The sequence below is a fragment of the Ambystoma mexicanum genome, chromosome 4q, assembly GCF_040938575.1.
Source record: "Ambystoma mexicanum isolate Mex_15411 chromosome 4q, UKY_AmexF1_1, whole genome shotgun sequence".
NCBI classification, from domain to species: domain Eukaryota; kingdom Metazoa; phylum Chordata; class Amphibia; order Caudata; family Ambystomatidae; genus Ambystoma; species Ambystoma mexicanum.
The window spans coordinates 204,682,123-204,703,296 of NC_090928.1; positions in this window are offsets into that span (position 1 = coordinate 204,682,123).

Genomic DNA, 21,174 nt, shown 5'->3' on the forward strand with positions numbered 1-21,174 from the left:
AGAACGAGGCCGCGTGCCGGCCGCAACATCACCGCGGGCCGCGTGCAATACGCGCCCCATCAACATCTGCCACAGCAATGCCGGCGCTCCACTCGCCATCCGGAGCTGCGCATCACACGCGCGCCACCAGCGTGTCATCCGCCATCCACGCGCTGGCTAAAGGAACACAGGTATCTTCCTGTAGGAACATTCGAGGGGAGCCACAATCAAAGTCGCGCATCATATGCGCACGTACCACGATCAAAGCCGCGTGTCATACGCACACCGCCAGCACTTTTCAGTCCGCCACGTGGCTGCTGCAGGAACACCGACAGTCTTCCTCTGGGCCCCAAATCTCAATCCAACGCTTCGATCACCATCACTGGAACAAAAGAGGGAACAACACTCACTGGCCCAACGTTACCTATGTTTCCTGGGCAAACAGTAGCAGTTTGGGAAACCTGCCCCTCACACAACGTGCAAAGGCCCAAATTACCCGTGTCAACACAGAGAGCGGGATAGCACCGGTGAGTGTACTCCAATAACCACCCTCGCAGAAAGTGCACGCCCCTGCACAGAGGACTCCTGCACAACATGTCCAGCTCGGAGACTAGCCCTGCGAGAGCCAGCACAAGCTCTTCCGCCAGAAAGAGCCTCACCACAGACCACCCGGACCCAGCGTTGACCACGCTAATGCCGCCATTTGATCCATTCACTACGGGGGCAGCCATCAGGTGGGAAATCTGGCTGCAACAGTTCGAAATGCACCTTGATGCCAGAGACATCACTATAGCGAAAAAGAAGCGCACTTTTCTTTTGCTCAACATCGGGGCTGCCGCCCTACACCTATTTAACGCCACCCCAGACCGCGGAGACCACAACAACTACGACGCGGCCAAGGATGTACTCACAAACATGTTCAAACCAGATCTCAACCCTGATTATGAACGTTTTCACTTCTGCATGGCTAGGCAGCGTGAGAAAGAGACTGTGGACAAATTTCATGCTCGCCTTCGCGAGATGGCAGTCGGCTGTGAATTCCCGGACGAAGAGTTCGCAATCCGCCTCCAAATAATCAACGGCATATCCTCGGAAAAGCTGAGAAGGGCTATACTCTCGGAGAGGAACATGCACCTGTCTCGCATCCTAGAAATGGCGCGTCCTTCGTGAGCAGACAGATGACCAGGTCGCAGTGATCGAAGCAGCGATCCAAAGACTCCCGCTTGACAACCCCAAGCTAACAGAAGACGTCGCAGCCATATCCAAACACCAGAACACTCGCATGAAATATGGCCAGAAAACACACATGCCGCAAGAGCGTGGTAAAGCTTGCAAATGGTGCGGCGGCCCATGGCACAAAGGGGAATCCTGCCTGGCATGGGGGTCCATGTGCAGGAAATGCAACCGTCTCAATCATTATGCTGCAGTCTGCCTAAACCCGCCAAATCGAAACGACAAGGAGGCTTCCTCCCGACCGGCACAAGAGCGCCAGAAGAAGTTTGCACCACGAGAGTCTTCATACCAACCTGACCGGAAAGGAAAAGCCAGAGCCGTTGACCATTCTCAAAGATCCCCAGACGAGAGCGATAGCGATGACAGCGATGACAGTGTATCCCCTGAGAGAAAAGAGAGATGGAAGAAAGGGTACAAAAGGACACACCGAGTACACCTCATATCAGCCGTTGAACCACACCGATCACGACAAAGGAAGAGGCCGTCGTGCACAGTCATTTCCAATGGTGAACCACTGAAAGTAGTCATTGCCACTGGTGCAACAGTGAACGTAATGCCAGCGACGGCATTCAGCAAGCTTCGCCCGAAGCCCACACTTCACAAGAAGAAGGTCCGACTGTACGCATACGGATGCAAGAAACCCCTACCCGTGAAAGGATCCTTCAAATCCGATTTTGCCCACAAAAACACTAATTGCCGGGCGCGTATCTATGTCGTAGATGCCGTCTGTGAGACACTACTCAGCTGCAGGACAGCGGAAAAACTAAAACTGATCCATTTTGCATTCAACCTCCAACATAACGAACTCGATGATTTATTACAACAACACAAGAAACTGTTCCAAGGCATAGGGTGTCTAAAAGGCCGGACCATCAAGCTTCATATAGATCCTACCATAGAGCTGAAAGCCGTACGACACCGACGGATACCATTTCACCTGAAAGAAGCTGTGGAGAAGGAACTGGCCAAACTCGAAGAAGCAGGGATAATAGAAAAAACATCGGGACCGACCCCGTGGGTGTCACCCATGGCAGTGGCCCAGAAACCTAAGCAACCTAACGCAATAAGAATCTGTATAGACATGAGGCTTCCCAATGCAGCGATTGGAAGAGAACGCCACATAACCCCAACGATAGATGAGCTCATTGTAGACCTCACGGGAGCCACTATATTCAGCAAACTTGACCTCAGATCCGGCTATCACCAGCTCAGATTAGCCAGAGAATCCAGATATATCACCACATTCTCCTCTCACCTCGGCCTAATGAGGTACAAACGGCTTAACTTCGGGATATCGTCAGCCGCAGAGGTATTCCAACACGAAATCCGCAGGGTCATCACAGGCCTAGACGGCACCACGAACATCAGCGACGACATCCTTGTGTACGCGTCAAACGAGAGAGAGCACCACAAACGTTTGGCAGCAGTCCTAAGCAGGTTGGAAGAAGCAGGTCTAACGCTAAATGCAGAAAAGTGTGAGTTTGCGAAAGAGGAACTATGCTTCTTTGGATACATTTTCAGCGTCAAAGGCGTATCCCCTGACCCTTCCAAATTCAACAACATAAAGAACACAAAGGCACCCCAGTCTGTCACTGAGGTGAGAAGTTTTATGGGAATGGCGACATACTGTGCGCGGTTTATTCCAGACCTCGCCAACATCGCAAGCCCACTCCGGGAGCTGACCAAGAAGGACCAAAAATGGGAGTGGACGTCGACACACCAACAGGCATTCCAACAAATTAAGGACACATTGTCAGCATCCACAACCATGGCATTCTTCAACGTAGGAAGACATACTGAACTCCTCGTGGATGCCAGCCCGGTTTGCCTGGGGGCAGTACTAACCCAAACGGACAATGAAGGCAATGTGTTCCCCATCGCATTCGCCAGCCGAGCGCTCACCAAACCCAAACAGAACTATGCACACATAGAGAAAGAAGCCCTGGCTATCCTCTGGGGATGCCGTCATTTCAAAGTATACCTGCTAGGCAAGCAAGCGAAGGTCTTCTCGGATCACAAGCCCCTGATCCCGATATTCCGAGGGTCTGCTACTCACCCACCAGCACGCATTGAGAAATGGATGCTGCAGCTGCAGCCCTATAACATAGAAGTTGATTATCGCCCAGGGACAGATAACCCAGCTGATTACTTGTCCCGTCACCCGAGACCTGCCACGGAAGGAGAACAACGCCATGCAAAAGAAACCGATGAACATGTATGTCACGTGATTGCCTGCGCCCGACCACAAGCTTTGACATTACAGGAGGTGGCGTGTGAGACAGAAGCAGACCCCATCCTGCAACACACCACCGCTGCCATACAGTCAGGAAACTGGAAGAACTACCTTATGTCCATAGCTCAACGCACCACATCAGCCCAAGCAAAACTCTGAGCACTATTCGGAATCCGACACAAACTCTCTGTCGCCCCTGAAGGGGTGCTCCTCAAAGGCCACCGCATCGTGCTACTGGCGTCGCTTGAGGAGAGAACCCTCCGGTTGGCCCAAAGTGGGCACCAAGGCATCGTCAAAACAACAGCATACCTCAAGTGCAGAAAGTGGATGCCCAACAAACAACAAAGAGTAGTGGAGCTAGTGGAATCCTGCGCAGCATTCCAAGCTTCCAGGAGACCCGAGAACCCAGAGCCGATCAGCAGCGTCCCAAGAAGCAGCAAGCGGTGGGACGCAGTTAGCATGGATCACTGCACAATTGCTGGCGAAGGATACCTACTCGTGGTGATCGACGAGTTCAGCAGATATCCGGAAGTAGAACACATGGCGTCCACTAATGCAGAGAGCACAATCCTCACACTAGAAAAGATCTTCGCGACACATGGAATCCCGAGAAAAGTGAAGAGCGACAACGGTCCATCCTTTACCAGCCAGGGGCTGCGCGAATTCTTTAAAGACATAAATGTTAAACACCAACAAATCACCCCAAGATGGCCCCAAGCGAACGGTGACGCAGAAAGAATCATGGGGTCGCTCAATAAAGTCATTCCCATTGCCAAAGAAAAAGGACATCCATGGCTGAAGGCAGTGTATCGATTCCTAAGGACACACAGGCAAACCCCACACTCATCTACAGGCATCAGCCCTGCTGCCCTCATTCTCGGGGTACCCATACAGGCAGAACTCCCAATACACCCTCAGTGGATAGCTCCCGAACCAGACATCCCAGCTATAGACGCCATGCAACGGAAGCGGAATGAACAAGAAAGCTTTGCCAAACGAGCCTGCCACAGAGAGCTGACACCGGGTGATACTGTCATCGTCAAAAACCGAGCGACATCCAAAAAAATGTCCCTCAACTTTGAGCTCCAACCATGGACGGTCAGCACGACAAACCACAGCATGATCACCGCCACCCGAGGGAGTGAGACAGTGACAAGAAATGTGTCACACTTCAGGAGGGTACCAGCTGAACTATGGGAAGAACGTCCAGTGTCCCCGAGAAGGGAAGTGATGACAACACACACGCCCGGTGACCAAACGCCACCCAGAGCCCATACCACACCAAGAGTGTCCAAGGCACCACGCCAGCAAGAAGAACAGACGGAGTTCGTGACTCCGAGAGCGGATGCACCCGAGAGAAGGGGCAACCGATACCACTCGAGAGAAAAGCCCAGACCACCATCCCGTCTCCAAGGATACATAGTGGACGGAGTCTACCTACAGGAAGCCCCGCCAAAGTGAGCTCTAAGCAATTAGGAATACATTACCCAGTTATGACAGTTGATGTTAAACAGTTGTGTAAACACCTCCAAGTTGGGGAGGAATGTGGTGTCACGTGCCCGGTTAGTTCCAGGTCACGTGACACATAGGAAATAAAGGCATCACCGGAACTGGCGTTAGAACGCCAGTCCGGGTTTATGCACTGAACCTTGTGGTCGTGTCTTACTTGCCTGCGACGCTGCTGCGCTGTGCGCCAATGCTGGCCCATCGAGGCCCACTCCTGAGGGTCGGGCATGCTTGCCCTACAGCGGCTCGACACCACAACTATCATTGTTATGTAGAGAACAACACTGTGGTCTTTTAAATAATACAAGTGAATATTTGTAGTGCACGCTTAAATGAATCACTTCTAGTAGGCTCATGTTGAATGGGAAGCGTACAGTTAACAGAAAGCGTACAGTCTTGGGTAAGGCTTTTATGCCTTCAATTAATTTTACCACCCACTTTCAATCATTTGTATGGCACAGATTAGGGGCAAAACCCATTGCCGCCACATACTTCCTCTCCTCAACAAATGGCTCCAGCATTTTCAGCTGCATGGATTTTCATGCAGCGCAAATGCTGGATATCTCTGGTAAGCTAAGCAATAGAGGCATCTGTTTACACATCTGAACATTAAAATTGGAGGCCTTAAAACTTTAAACTAGGTAACAGACTACCAAACGTTTTCCTCTAGGTTGTGGAATTCTTTGCTAACAGAAGTGTGCCTTTTTCAGGCGATTGAATGTGTTCCATGTTGCTGGGTAATTTGGTGAGTTTTGTCACTTGATCCGCTAGGTGTACAGGTGCACTCAGGGACCTATATCTCGCAAGTGTCCTTTTTTAATTATATTAAATACATGACAATTCATTCTCTAATTAGGAAGGCGTGGCAAATTCGAATTAAACTGCTCTTCACTCATTTTCATTTTTTTCGACTTGTAAATTGTTTAACATTATGTCCAATGTTGTGCCATTTAATTATTTAAGAGTAGTTTATTTGTTAATGCAGGGGAGTGAGACCTGCAAAAGAGTTCCAAAACAATTGGTCTACTTACTTTCCCCCTTTCAGAAAATGCCTAAAATCCCACCTTAGTAAGAGGATGAGCGCATGTGCATGCCAGTAACAGCATGACAAACATGTTTCCATCATTACTGACTATATAATGAATTTCTTTATGCATACACCATAGTACCAGCTATTCTCAATACAAGCTGCTGTAAAATACACCATCACACTTGCTCACGTAAGAATAGTGTACCATCATTAATATGTAAAACCGAATGCTTTTTTTCATATTTCGGTGGGTTTTTTTGGACAGTAAATTGCACATTTTGTAGGCCTTTTTTCCCAAATTTTCGCGGGGGGAGTACACCCCCGCACCACCCTTGGGGGGGTGGGCTCACACGCAGCGCGCGCTCGCTACTAAATTCACCCTGGAAAATTTACACCCCACCAACTTTCAAACTCATCCGGCCTCCACTGGACGTCGGGAGGTTCCTGCACTGCCCAGGGATGAGGCCACAAGTTTGGCAAAACGTTGGTTTAAGGAGTGAGTGCCTTAAAGGCCACGAGCTGGTTTCCTTCCCACTGGCTATCCGGTTTTCAACAGCACTCTGAAGAAAATTCGACCAGGATGGTGACGGTGTCCAGGTAGCTTGCGAGTTGGTTGTTCCCACCAAACTCAAGGGAAGAAGTTAACCTTGAAGGGCTTCTCTGTCGATGGAGTTTCAGGCAATTCGGACCTGCAGCAGGGCTTCACTGGTCGTCCAGGAGTTGCAGCAGTCCTCTTCCTTCAGCTCATCTTCGGTTCTTTTGTTCCAGTTGTCGACTCTGCTTTCAAAGTCCCAGAGACCTGCTTTTAAATCACTCACACAGCAGGGTGGCTGTCCTTGCCAGACAGCCAGCTGGCCAATCATGCCAGAGTGCATTCAGGTCTCCTAGGAGACTAAGCACAGGGAGTTTCGGGCACCTCCCTCACATCCTGTCCACCCCAGACACTCCGGCGCCAGAGGAGGGCTTCAGCACTGAAGCCCGCCAAAGGCCAACAAACAAAGGGACCAAAACTGGTTTGGCGCGCAGAGACAAACACAAGAAGGACCTTTCCTAAAAGAAATGGCAAAGAAAGTTGACCGGAGTCTGTTTTTAGGCGCCATATTGAAAAACATGGCAGACCCGATTTTTAGCTACCGTTGTTCGCGGTCGGGAAAAATCATGGTAGTTTGATCTAAACCACTGCCACCAGCCATTTAAAGTAGGAAAGGATAAGATTTGAATGCTACATGAGTATTTTAACTAAGGGGATGATAGGCAACCCCTCCAGCACTCTATAGGAAGATAGGGTGTGCTGGGTCAGTAAATTTAAAGAGACTAGTAAGGTCAATTTAACTTTACATTCTCTGGGAGACAGTAGTCAGTGCCAGAGAAGGTATTTAAACCATTCGGGAGTCTGAAAGACATCCATGTGCCACTGCACTGAAGGTGCTGTGTGACACACAGAAAAAGATGATGCCTGTAGAGTTGTTTTAAAACTTCATAACCAAAGAACACAAAAGTAAAACACCCTGAAAATGAAAAGTTCAAAGTCCCAAAATATAGTAAAAGAGCTTGAGGGCTCTAAGGTAGAAGGAATTTTGCACTTGTCTGAGAATTCTCCCTAACAGGGTGGTGTCCGGTCTGGAGGGGGCTGCCTTGGGGGTGTCACTGCTGAGTTGGGCTGGGCGGGTGGTTTCCAGTCTGGAGGGGGTGTGCCTGGGGGTGTCCAGTCTGGAGTGGGCTGCCTGGGGGGGTCCCAGATGAAGGGGGCTGGGGTGGTGTCCAGTCTGGAGGGGGCTGCCTGGGGAGGGTGTCCAATCTAAAGTGGGCTGCCTGGGGGGTGTCCAGTCTGGTGGGGGCTGCCTGGGGGGGATTCACAGGAGAGGGAGCCTGGAGGGGTCCAGTCTGGAGGGGGCTGCCTGGGGGGGTGTCCTGTCTGGAGGGGGCTGCCTTGGGGGGTGCCCAGTCTGGAATGGGCTGCCTGGAGGGGTCACAGGTGAGGGGGGCTAGGAGGTGGTGTCCAGTCTGGATTGGGATGTCTGGGGGGTGTCCAGTCTGGAGGGGGCTGCCTGGGGGGTGTAACAGGGGAGGGGGCTGGGGCGGTATACAGTCTGGAGGGGGCTGTCTGAGAGGGGGTGTCACAGGTCTTGGGGGCTAAGGGGTGGTGTCCAGTCTGGAGGGTGCAGCCTGGGCTTGCGAAGGAGGACCTGCATTTTTGCTGGGGTGCAGCCTGGGCTTGCGAGGTGAGGCACGTGATTTTGCTGGGGTGCAGTCTGGCTTTGCGAGGAAGGGCCTGCGTTTTCACAGCGGTGCTGCCTGGGCTTGCGAGGGAGGACCCGCATTTTTTCACTGGGGTGCAGCTGGGGCTTGCCAGGTGAGGCACACGATTACGCTAGGGTGCAGTCCGGCTTTGCGAGGGAGATCCCGCATTTTCGCTGGGGAGCAGCCTGGGCTTGTGAGGTGAGGCACGGGATTACGCTGGAGTGCAGTCTGGCTTTGTGAGGGAGGGCCTGCATTTCTCAATGGGGTGCCGTGCAGCCTGGGCTTGTGAGGTGAGGCGTGCAATTTCGCTGGCGTGCAGCCTGGGCTTGTGGGGGAGGGTTCACCTTCTCATAGGGGTACTGGTTGGTGTTTCAGGGGTGGACGCGGAGGCATGCGCCTGGTTTTGCTTTTAGCTTTATTTTTGGTGTGGGTGGGGGCGTGTTTTGGGCTTTCCTCGCTCAGCTTGTTTGTACTTGCGCAATGGCTAGTAATGCGCCTTTGAATCCATGAATATGCGGGGAGCGTAATTTTTTTTCTGCACCCTGGCTCACGATGGGTCCTTCTCAGCACGCGCCCCTTGCACCTTTTCTGCACCTGATTCCATGAATCGGGCGCTATGTGTTTACATTATCACTTCACCTGCTGAGTATGTGTGTATGTGGGTGGGAGTGGGCTTGGGTTTGAGACAGCACTGATGTCACAAATGATTCTCAAGTAGATCTCAGTGCTTTTGTCAATGCCTTACAAACAGTGCCGGGGTTTGTATGTCTGCCTCTTGCACAGTGGCTGTGCAGCAGCCAAGCCAGGGAGAGGTTCTACTGCTCTCGTGCAGGGACCATGCCGCAGGATTTTTTTTTACACTTTCTGCCAGTCCTGAGATGCTCTGTTGATTGCAGCCTTACGTCTAGCAAGAAAAGTATCATATAGAAAGTGACAGTTCCTTTAAATGTATTGTCTGCCTGATATACAGCTTTTGGCCATTGTGGCAAATAGGGGTATATGCCTAATTTAGCATGTATAGCCCCAGCATGCCTTTATGCTTTGCTATTTTGGCCATGTCAATATATGCCCCCCCCCTAATCGCTCCACTCAACCCTACTTCTACCCGTCTGGAGCGCCCGCTTTCTCCTGTTCTCCCTACCAATTCCATCTACCTCTGCTTCCTCCACACTCTACCTTCAACCCTATGGGTGAACCCCCCAAGTACAGCCCTCCAATGCTTCCCAGTTACGTTTGTGCATTATACATTCAATACATGGATTGTATAGGCAAGTACATTCTACTTATTCTCGGTGACTAGATGTATTAAAATGGAGAGTTGTGTGAAGTATTATCTAGTACGGTAGCTCAGCGGGTTGAGTGTGCGCTGCTGTGATACACGTATGATCTGCAGGATGCAGGTTTGAATCCTGGCAATGGCAACTCAGCCTTTCATCTTTCCTAGGTCGATAAATGAGTACCAACTCCGGCTTTGGTGATATATGTACGTAAATGTGTTCTATGTACAGGGCTTTGGCAAAAGCGCTATGCAAATAACAAATCAATAACTACTCACACTTGAAGGCTAGGCTAAAACCCCAGAATACTAGTGGTGGCAGTGGGTGTTTGAAACTCTCCAGCAAACACTTGGAGAGGGAGCCAGTGTATTGTCCGCTCTTGCTTGCCAGGTTTTTGCTAGTTCATAGTACTCACTTTATCAACCTCAGAAAGATGACAAGCTATACCTGTTACCAGCAGCGTGGCTTAACATACACAGCCATCTACCCAGTTATCAATGACACCTGCAGGTGACATGAGCAGTAAATGGGGCCATGTGTCCACGAGCAATGGATAGTTGACGGAAGTGCTGAAGCACACGTATGCCTGCAGTGGATGCTCGACGGAGGTGCCGCCACTCATGCCTGCAGTGGGCAGCTTTGGTGGTCGTAAGGAATCATCATGTGTACGTAATTGCCCTACGGGTGCAGCCTATTAACTGGATGTCCTAATTTCCATAGGAAAGCATTGAAGTGCCGCCAAGAACGGGGGGTGGGGGAGCGGTTGCATCCAGTCACGCCCCCAGCGCCCCCTCCACACCCCATGCTCTGCAGATGATAGCGGAGAGGCACGCGACTGAAACGAACCTGCCTTGATCACAGGCCTTGCTTCGAGATGGAATGGCCCTGCATTCTCCCGCACTTCCGCAGTGCATCACAACTCTAACGCACACCGTCTGACACACTGCTCGCGAGAAGGCTGCTAAGAGGGCATCAGCGTCAGCATGCCTCAGCTCTGCCTTCGGCGCCCTTTACTAACCGCCAGATTCCCTGAAACGCGGGCCCACTGGCTAACAGGAAAATAGGGCCGATGACATTTCCTGGCGGAGCATCGTTTCTCACCCATTGGCAGCCAGAGCACTCTCGCAGAGGCGACGTGACTTCATCTTGGATGCGTAGTTCATAATTAATTTTTTGCTGGCTCCGAACACTTGAAAGCAGCTGATGCTACAGGCCAGAGGTCAGATCGGGCTTGATCACTGCTAAATGTTAAATGTGTGCGGCGTAGCTCCCACAGAGTGATGATGCATAAATTGGTCGTTTTGGCAGAAAACTGTTTTTTGCTAATGTATGCCTTACTATGAATGTCTGCTTCCTGCCTGATACTGCAAACGCTTTGCAACACTTTGATCTCCCGTTGCCCGCGCCTAATCCACTTGGGTTCCGCTTCCCATCGGGCATGCACAATGATGCGTTTGGAGGGGATTATTTTTCGGAAATTGTTGAAACGCAGGGGCTGCCATGAACACTGAAGCTAGATTAAACCTCGATTCATTTGTAAAAGCAAGCTAACGCCTGACTCAATTCGAGACTGTCTGCTAGCACCACTGAAGCTGGGATTTGCTCACGCACTATACTGCTGTTTGCCGGTGCCATATTTTCAATTAACGCCCTTCTGGGGCAGTATTACACAATTTGCAATTCACCCTGAATGCATGCAGACACTGCAAGGCATGGTGTTTATACAGGGCCTGAACAGTGTCATATTCTACTCCGGGAGACTCATTAATGATCGCAGCAGCAGCCATGTAAGCAACATCATAGCTTTATAGAGCAAGAGAGAGGACATTATGGTGGGATAATGCCCCAAGTTCACCTCCGCCCAAAAGTTGGGGAAGGGTCATTATCCCAAGCGACGAAGTCTCTAAGGCTACTAGAACATAGAGGTAATAGCATCAGATGTGTTGGCCTTGTGGTAAAGTAAAACATTTTAATTTAACAAGCGAGTGAAGTGCACAAAACGTGTTAGTTAATTAACTTTGGCTTTATTTTGTGATTTCTAAATACCTAGGTTGTCTTTAGGTGCGCATTTTGACGGTACATTTGTTTGAACTGGTACAGTTTTATCATGAGTTTGTATTGGATGGTAAAGCATTGTTTGCTGGTTTAGCTTTCAGTTTGGTGTGTTAAATTAATGGCCAATTGAAGTACCATACGAAATGGTGTAGCTGAGGAATCCTGGAGGGCCCAGAAATTGGTCAATTAGAGGAAAGCCACGACATTCTCCCGGTGTTGGTGTGCTGTCGGCAGGGCTCTTGGCGCATCACTCCCTCTCATCACAGGATGAATGTGCTGTGAGCCCTGTCCAGCGCCTCTTCCCCCCTCTCCTCCTTGCCCAGGACACACCTGGTCCAACCACCAGGAATTCCCCCCACCACTCCTTACATTTTTAGGGTGGAGTGGGTGGTTGTGCTGCCCTTGCTGGCCGCCCTTTCGCCGGCTGTATCTCACAGACATGGCCCAGCCTCTCTCCAATAGCTGCCCTGACTGCCACTCCACTGCCCGGCCGAGCTGTACCAGCAAATGTGGCCCGTCTGGTTTCTCAGCCCTGCTCCTCCCTCCTCATTATGTATGTACATAGTTGCTGGGAACCAGCCAGTTCCTAGCAACAACTCCAGGCAGATTGACTTTTGTCTTTTAAGCTCACCCCCTCCTCCCCCCAATCCCCCCCTATCCCACAGATGTGGCATAAACTAGCTTTATAGACCACATCTTTGGGCTGTACCTTAAAGTAATGGGCCCGTAAACCTTGTTCTATGTCTATAAAGCTTAATAAGGTTAGATTGTCGTGTTGAATGACAGCTTGCTGGGAAATGGCCTTGCTGTTTCTTGAATGCAGAGAAATCCTTTCTGTTGCTTGCCTGTCTGCGTCTGAAGTCAGAATGTCTACAATGCAACCAATACCAGACGTTATTCACTGCATTGCCAACATTCTGATTGGTTGAGAGGAGTTCAATAATGACTTCCATGTGGTTTTTCCCCTTCTGTAATGGCTTGGCAGGTGAAGAACGATGGTCTGGAAGGTTGCCCAGAGCAACGCCAGTGATTAAGATTCAGTCGAAACCTTCCAGCCATCACCTCTTTGTTTTTGCTTTGTCACCCCGAGTGGGACGGGTATGCCCAGACGTGGGTCCCGTGCCTGCTGGGCCTAGAGACCCAAGCTACTCCTCACTGATGAGGCTCAACAAGGCCGAAACATGTTTGGGGATGCATGTGGTCTTGTGCAGAAGGGATGTGACCTAGCAGTTTGGGCTGGACTGCCCCTTTTGGGGTGGGACCAAGCCTGATTTGCATATGGTTTTTCCCCTTCTGTAATGGCTTGGCAGGCGAAGAACGATGGTCTGGAAGGTTGCCCAGAGCAACACCAGTGGTTAAGATTCAGTCTAAACCTTCCAGCCATCACCTCTTTATTTTTGCTTTGTCATCCCGAGTGGGACGGATATGCCCAGACGTGGGTCCCGTACCTGCTGGGCCTAGAGACCCAAGCTACTCCTCGATGATGAGGCCCAACAAGGCCGAGACATGTTTGGCGATGCTTGTGGTCTCGTGCAGAAGAGATGTCACCTAGCAGTTCGGGCTGGACTGCCCCTTTTGGGGTGGGACCAAGCCTGATTTGCATATGGTGTTTCCGCTTCTGTAATGGCTTGGCAGGCGAAGAACGGTGGTCTGGAAGGTTGCCCAGAGCAACGCTAATGGTTAAGATTCAGTCTAAACCTTCCAGCCATCACCTCTTTGTTTTTGCTTTGTCACCTCGAGTGGGACGGGTATGCCCAGACATGGGTCCCATGCCTGCTGGGCCTAGAGACCCAAGCTACTCCTCAATGATGAGGCCCAACAAGGCTGAAACATGTTTGGGGATGCTTGTGGTCTCGTGCAGAAGGGATGTGACCTAGCAGTTCAGGCTGGACTGCCCCTTTTGGGGTGGGACCAACCCTGATTTGCCTATGGTTTTTCCCCTTCTGTAATGGCTCGGCAGGCGAAGAACGATGGTCTGGAAGGTTGCCCAGAGCAACACCAGTGGTTAAGATTCAGTCTAAACCTTCCAGCCATCACTCTTTGTTTTTGCTTTTTCCATGTGGTAATAACCATCTGTGCTCTGTTTAGGTGCTATTTTGGTTGATCAGTGAAAATGTCAGGGCAAAACTGCTGTCACCCGTGTACATGTGCCCATCATTTTTGCACTCATTGTGATCCAGACCTTCATACAACACTTCACTCATCTGGTGTTCTTTTTTTAAAATCTTAGCACAACATCAGGATCATCAAGTAAACAGTGCCAGGCTAACACTCTTGATACACCTGTAACATAGTAGTTAGTTAACATTTTAATGAGACTGGCAATTGTGTTGCCCTCCAAAAGCAGATGAATATCGTGCATGCTCATGTTCCCAAATGTGTGTGCCAATATCACTATTTAACATATTTTAGAAGGACATTGCAGCCTGTAATACCTTTTACTGATATGTCACCATTCCTTTCATGGACAAAGGATGCTATAATTGAGCTTTTTGCTGAATTTACATGTAAGATCCTATATATAACTCAGTAAGAATGTCTGTGCATTGGTGACTGAACATGTGCACAGCCAGCCTAATGTGAGACCCAGCTTTCTAAAATGTTGCCTGGGGAGTCTAAACATTATCTCCAGAAAGGAGAAGCCAGTCATTCCTCAGACCCCAATATAGTGCCTGATGCCACATACATGTTATCCTCACATTCAATTCCCAAAGCTGTCCGAATCAGTATATGTGGTTCCTGGTAGAAATACTTTCATGTGAGGGTGAGTGTTGTGCAAAATGAAATTAGTACCACGGGCTGTGTGAATTATGTACTTAGCGATTCAAGCGTATATTCCTTTTATCAAATATGTATTTGGTTCTCTGGTCGTTCTTCTGTTTTCAAACTGCTCTTCCATTTCATACAAAGCAGCCTTGATCATTTGTGCTATGTGTCAAGTTCCCCTTTTCCATAGGAATATTTTGAAAGAGTACAATAGGAGTGTACCAGACTGTCCACTTTTGAACGGCAACCTTGTATTAATCAATTATTTGTTTGGCTAGTCTAGATTTTGTGTAAGACAAGTGTAAAATGATAAAATGATGTGTATAAAGTACAAATGACTAAGGCTTTTATGTCACACACAAATAACTTCAGTATATTTTTGATATTTAACTTTTCAATTTGTTCTATAAACTATATTTTGTTCATACAAAAAACACATCTTTTCGTTAAAAACAATTAATATATACACATTCTGTGACCCATCTTTGAGCCTTCATAAAATTTATGTAACAAAAAATAGCATATAATTTCATTCTCAGACACAAAAAACCCTGATTGTGCCAAATTGGGATGTATGAATAACACAGATCTCCCGTCTCAGTTCAATTCATAAAAAAACAGAGTCCAGGATTACTTTGAATTCTTGCTTTGGCTGGACCTGCCCTTTATTTGCAGTGTCGATTGTTGCTGAATTTAAAGTTAACACAGTGTTTCGGCAGTCTCTTGAACCAGAACTGTGGTTCCCCAGATGTGCAGCCTTCATCGGGACGTGTTCAATTTGTAATACACAAATGTGTATTTGGTGTCTTTGGTAGTTTCCCGGCCTCACGACGGGGTGCTGATAGCCCAAAATATATTTTGTAAGACAAATTGAAAAGTTAAATATCAAAAATATACTGAAGTTATTTGTGTGTGACATATAAACCTTGGACATTTGTAATTTGGACACTTTATTGTGAACCTGGAGGATCAAGGCTCACCAGGTACCTTTAATATAAAAAACATTATGAAAGGAGACAGTTTAAAATATTAGCGCAGTGAAATAAAGTCCCTTATTTTTTATTACCTTTTTTTTTGCAAAGGAACACATCTCCGTCCCCCTTTTCAAGGATTTCTTTTCTCCTTAGGTCGCACTGCTGCCAGCAACGGCTCGGGTGGCTCTAGCAAATGCACATATGACAGCGCGACTCACGCCTAGATAGAAAGAAATAGTGGCATAGATTGAGACAGAGAGATGCAGGGAGAAGAAGACAGTGCAGAGAGAGCCAGAGAGACAGAGATTGGTGTATGATGCATTGGGTGCAGCTAGCCAGATACAAAGCACTCATGCAAAGTAATCAGTTTACAAGGTTCTAGGTGATTCTGTCACCTGGTAATGTTGGTATTAGTAATGTTTATTTATATAGCGCTTATACACAGTTAAGTGTTTCAAATCGCTCAAGGAGGGAAGGAACACGGGGAAGAAACAACAGTCGCTCAGAGTCTTTGAATTTCTGAGACAATAATGGTCTGCACAGGCAGATTAAGTGAAAATGATACATTTAACAGTTTAGAAAGCAAAGGGCGGCTTCAACAGAGGCGGCTCCAGGTTGTGTCAGCAGGTGTCGGCAGGGGAAGCCATTGGCCAGCCGTCAACCAGCAGCGACAAGCAAGGTAGAGGTGGCCAGGGTGGGGAGCAGAGCAATCACTCTACTCTGGAAGGCCTGCCAAACAACACATTTACTTACCTTTTGATAGTACTGTGATTATTAGCTTGTGCCCTCTAGGAGAATACTGTAATTGTTAGACTGCACCCTACCCTTTGAGTTAAATTAACTTGATTCACATCTAGAAAGCACAACAATAGAATAGTATTGTGTATATTAACGTGCACCTTCTAGTATAGTACTGTGATTATTAGCTCTTGTCCTCTAGGACTACACAGTGACTATTAGCTTGCACCTTCTAGGATAGTACTCTAATTATTAGCTTGTGCCCTCTAAGATAAACCTGTGCCCTCTAAAATAGTACTGTACTTATTAGCGTGTCCCCTCTAATATAGCACTGTAGTTATTAGCGTGTGCCCTCTAGTAGAATACTGTGATTGTTAGACTGCACCCTACCCTTTGAGTTTATCACAAATTAACTTGATTTGCATCTAGAAAGCACCACCATGGAATAGTAGTGTGTAAATTAACGTGCACCTTCTAGTATAGTACTGTGATTATTATTTTGTGCCCACCAGGACTGAAATGTGATTATTAGCTCTTACCCTCTAGGATTACACAGTGACTATTAGCTTGCGCCTTCTAGGAAAGTACTGTGATTATTACCTTGTGCCCTCTAGGAGTCCACTGTGATTATTAGCATGTGCCCTCCAAGATTCCACTGTATTTATTAGCGTGTGCCCTCCAGGACTGCATTGTGATAATTAGCTTTTAACCTCTAGGACGAAACAGTGACTATTAGCTTGCGCCTTCTAGGAAAGTACTGTGATTATTACCTTGTGCCCTGTAGGAGTCCACTGTGATTATTAGCGTGTGCCCTCTAGGAGAATACTGTGATTGTTAGACTGCACCCTACCCTTAGAGTTTAGCACAATTGACCTGATTCACATCTAGATAGCATCACTATAGAATAGCATTGTGAATATTAATGCGCACCTTCTAGTATAGTGTATGTGATCATTAGCTTCAACCTTCTAGGACTACACTGTGATCATTAGCTCATGCTCTCTAGGACTACACTGTGATTATTAGCCTGTATCCTCTAGGATAATACTGTGATTATTAACTTGTGCCCTCCAGGACTACACTGTGATTATTAGCTTGTGCTCTCTAGGACTATACTGTGACTACTAGCCTGTGCCCTGTAGGATTGCACTGTGATTATTAGCTTGTGCCCTCTAGGACTGCAATGCGATCATTAGCCTGTGCCCTCTAGGAGTCCACTGTTATTATTAGCGTGTGCCCTCTAGGAGAATACTGTGATTGTTAGACTGCACCCTACCCATTGAGTTTGCACAAATTGACCAGTTTCACACCCAGAAAGCACCACTATAGAATAGTATTGCGAATATTAACGTGCACCTTCTAGTATAGTAATGTGATCATTAGCTTGTGCCCTCTAGGACTGCACTGTGATTATTAGCTTTAGCCCTCTAGGACTGCACTGTGATTATTAGCTCTAGCCCTCTAGGACTACACTGTGATTATTAGCTTGCGCCTTCTAGGATAGTACTGTGATTATCAGTGTGTGCCCTCTAGGATTGCACTGTGATTATTATCTTGTGCCCCCCCTAGGACTACATTGTGATTATTAGCTTGTGCCCTCTAGGATTATAGTGTGATTATTAGCCTGAGCCTTCGAGGAGACCACAGTGATCATTGGCTCCTCCCCCCTAGGATTACACTGTGACTATTAGCTTATGCCCCTCTAGGATAACAGTGGGATTGTTAGACTGCGCCCTACCTGTAGAGACTTGCACAAATTGACCTGAATCACATCTAGAAAGCACCACCACAGAATATAATTTTGAATATCATTGCAGACTTTCTAGGATAGTACTGTGATTATTGGCTTCTGCCTCTAGGACTGCACAGTGATTATTAGCTCTTGCATTTTAGGACTACACTCTGATTATTACCTTGTTCCTTTAGGATAACATTGTGGTTATTACCTTGCTCGCCCTAGGACAGTACTGTGATTATTACCCTACCCCTCGGGATAGTGCTGTGATTATAGGCACACTGGGACAGCACCGTGACTATTAACCTGGAATATTGGCCTAGCTAACAACACTAGTGAATTGGCAAGAAGGCCTTCAAAACCCATTTCTAGAGGTCGCCGCACCAAGATGGTACTGTGATCATTGGCCCTGACATTCGGAGATGGTGCTGTGAACAACATTCTGCTTCCTTCACACCACAGAGACTTGTCTGTTGCGGTAAGTCCCTTCCAGGGAAAGCTGTATCAGGGACAGCCACGGAAACACCCTAGCGATATAACCCTAGTAAACCTTCCCAACCGGACAACCCAAACTCGAGACATTGACTGAACTACCCTAGCGTTATCACCTGACTAGACCACCCCAACAGACAGAGACGTAGCTTGGATCAGACATCCCCCACACCTAGTCTAACACCACAAGACAGCCGTACCAAAAACACAAAAGACCAACTCTGCAACAAAGAACTGAACAAATAAAACCAACCAAAAACACTCAAAACTCAAAATGCCATGGAAACTAAGTGGACCAAAGGAAAGACAAAGAGCAGAAAGAACAAACCCAACTGAACACCACCGAAGACTTACAACTACAGAACACACTCCTATAGACCAGAACGGCAACAGAACCAGCGCTGAGAGAAGAGAGAAATCCCTATACCTTACTCCATACTTCACAAATAACCACTCACCTGAACAAACCGACCCCACACACAAATCAAGAACGACTAACCACCAAACACAACCACGCAGAAGAGGAATGGACAAAACTAGAGAGAACAAGAACATAACCGATGTCCTAACCCCTTACATCACCAAAACAAGAGGACCCTCCGCTCGCCAGCCAAACATTTTTGAAGTCGAGCCTGATGAAAACAAAAACCCAAGACTGAACCTAGAAGAGCTTTTCAACGACACAGACACAACTGTACCAACACCACAACTAGCTATCAACTTGGAAGGAAACCTTAACACCAGTCACAAGACAATGCCGACAAAGAATCACAAATCAAACTGCACCTTTAAAATCCACTGCAACCTAATAAACACAAGATCCATGTCAAAACACTAAACAGAGATCTTTGACCTTCTCTGCAACAACGGCATCAACATCCCATTCATCATAGAAACATGGCTAGATGACAACTACAAAATCACACTCCAAAACTGCCTCCCCACCAACTTCAAATGCCTTCAGTTAAACAGGAAAATGGTATTCAAAGAGCACCTGAAAGTAAAAACAGACAAACCTCTTAGCATCATGAACTGCAAATCCATGGTCCTACAGCTATCGGCAAATCCAAAAACCAACTTTAAATTCATACTGGTTTACAGACCACCGACATATGATGCAACCTTCGTCGACAACTTCATAGAAGCCATTACCAACATCACCATCGAATACGAACATCTAATAATCCTAGGGGGCTTCAAGATTTGGTTCAAAGAAAACCAAGCAATTTCTCAAAACTCAGTAATTGGGCAGCTAACAACCATGAAACTACAACAGTTGGTCAAAGGAGCAACACACTCGGCAGGAAACACCCTTGATGCAATGGTTGCCAAAAAAAACATATCAGAACGGCATCATCAATACAAATACTTTGGAGGGACCATCTCATCATTCCATTTGTGATCACACTTCCAACTCAAGTCAGCATCCAGTCCCTCAAAACTCCAACCACCACAAAAAGAAACTGGAAAACCGTCAAAGCAAGCTACCTAATAGAACAACTGGAGACGACCAAACCTTCAGCGGCAGAACTGAAGAAGGCAGACCTAGACGCGAAAGTGGAGCTACTCCACAAATGGATCACTGATACAATCAAAAACATCGCTCCAGAAAAACCGTTCACCCCTTCAAGAAAAATAGCAGTCGCGAAATGGTTCACCCCACTACTAAGAACCATGAAAAAGAACAACAAGAAGTTGGAATTGGAATGGAGGAAAGAATACAACCAAGATTAGAAAACCCAATTCCAGAAACAAATCCGATCATATAAGAAGGAAATTCAAAAGGCAAAGAGAAGGCATTATGATGACAGAATCAACAATGCCACCAACATACAAAAAGAAATGTTCAACATCATAAAAGAAATGAGAAACCCGCCAAGTTGCGACAACACTCCAATACCCTCACAGAAACTATGCAACAACTTGGCAGAACACTTCAAAAACAAAATCAAAGACATCCGAAAAATCATACAAAACAGACCAACCAACCTTAACACTCAACCAACCGTCCCGACGAGGAACCACATCGCATACTCAAAAACTTCCCGGAAATATCAGTAAAGATATTCGCCAAGATGGTTAAAAACAGCAAGAAAGCAGGATCACCCATGTATCCCTGCCCACCTGACATCTACAAATCAATCCTCGCTCAAGGGACGGCATCAGAAAATTACAGAAACTTCTTAAATCTGTCACTCACAACAGGGACTCTACCGTGATCCTTCAAATCAGCATATATTAAGCCACTTTTAAAAAACAATAGTGGCGACGTGGAAGACCTCTCCAACTACAGACCAATTTCAAACATTCGCTACCTGGCAAAACTCCTAGAAACCCGCAAGAGGAACAGAATCAGCACTACTATCCATCTGTGATGACCTAAAATGGAAGCAGACTCCAACTCAACCTCGGCTCTGATTTTGCTCAACCTCTCCGCAGCCTTTGACACAGTAAGCCATGACACCCTAATCAAATGATTGGAAGATATAGGTATACCGGACATGGCACCACTATGGATTAAATCATTCCTTATCTGACAGAAAAGAAACCATATGGATAAACCCCTTAAAATCTACTCCACGAGTTAACGACTGCGGAGTACCACAGGGATCCATACTATCACTACTATACTTCAACATCTACCAAACTCCAGTAATCAGGAGTTTCAAAAAATACAACATTGCATGCTACAACTACGCAAATGACACTCAAATCATCTACAAATCGAAGACACTCAAGCCGATCACTCAACCCTAATAGAATGTCTAAAGGAAATCTTTGATTGGATGAACACCAACAACTTGAAAATCAACCCAGGAAAGACAGAAATCATGATCATATCCAAAAACCAAGAGAACAACACCTACAATCCCTGGCTGACGGAAATGGGAACCGCGCCCACACCATCTAAGGTA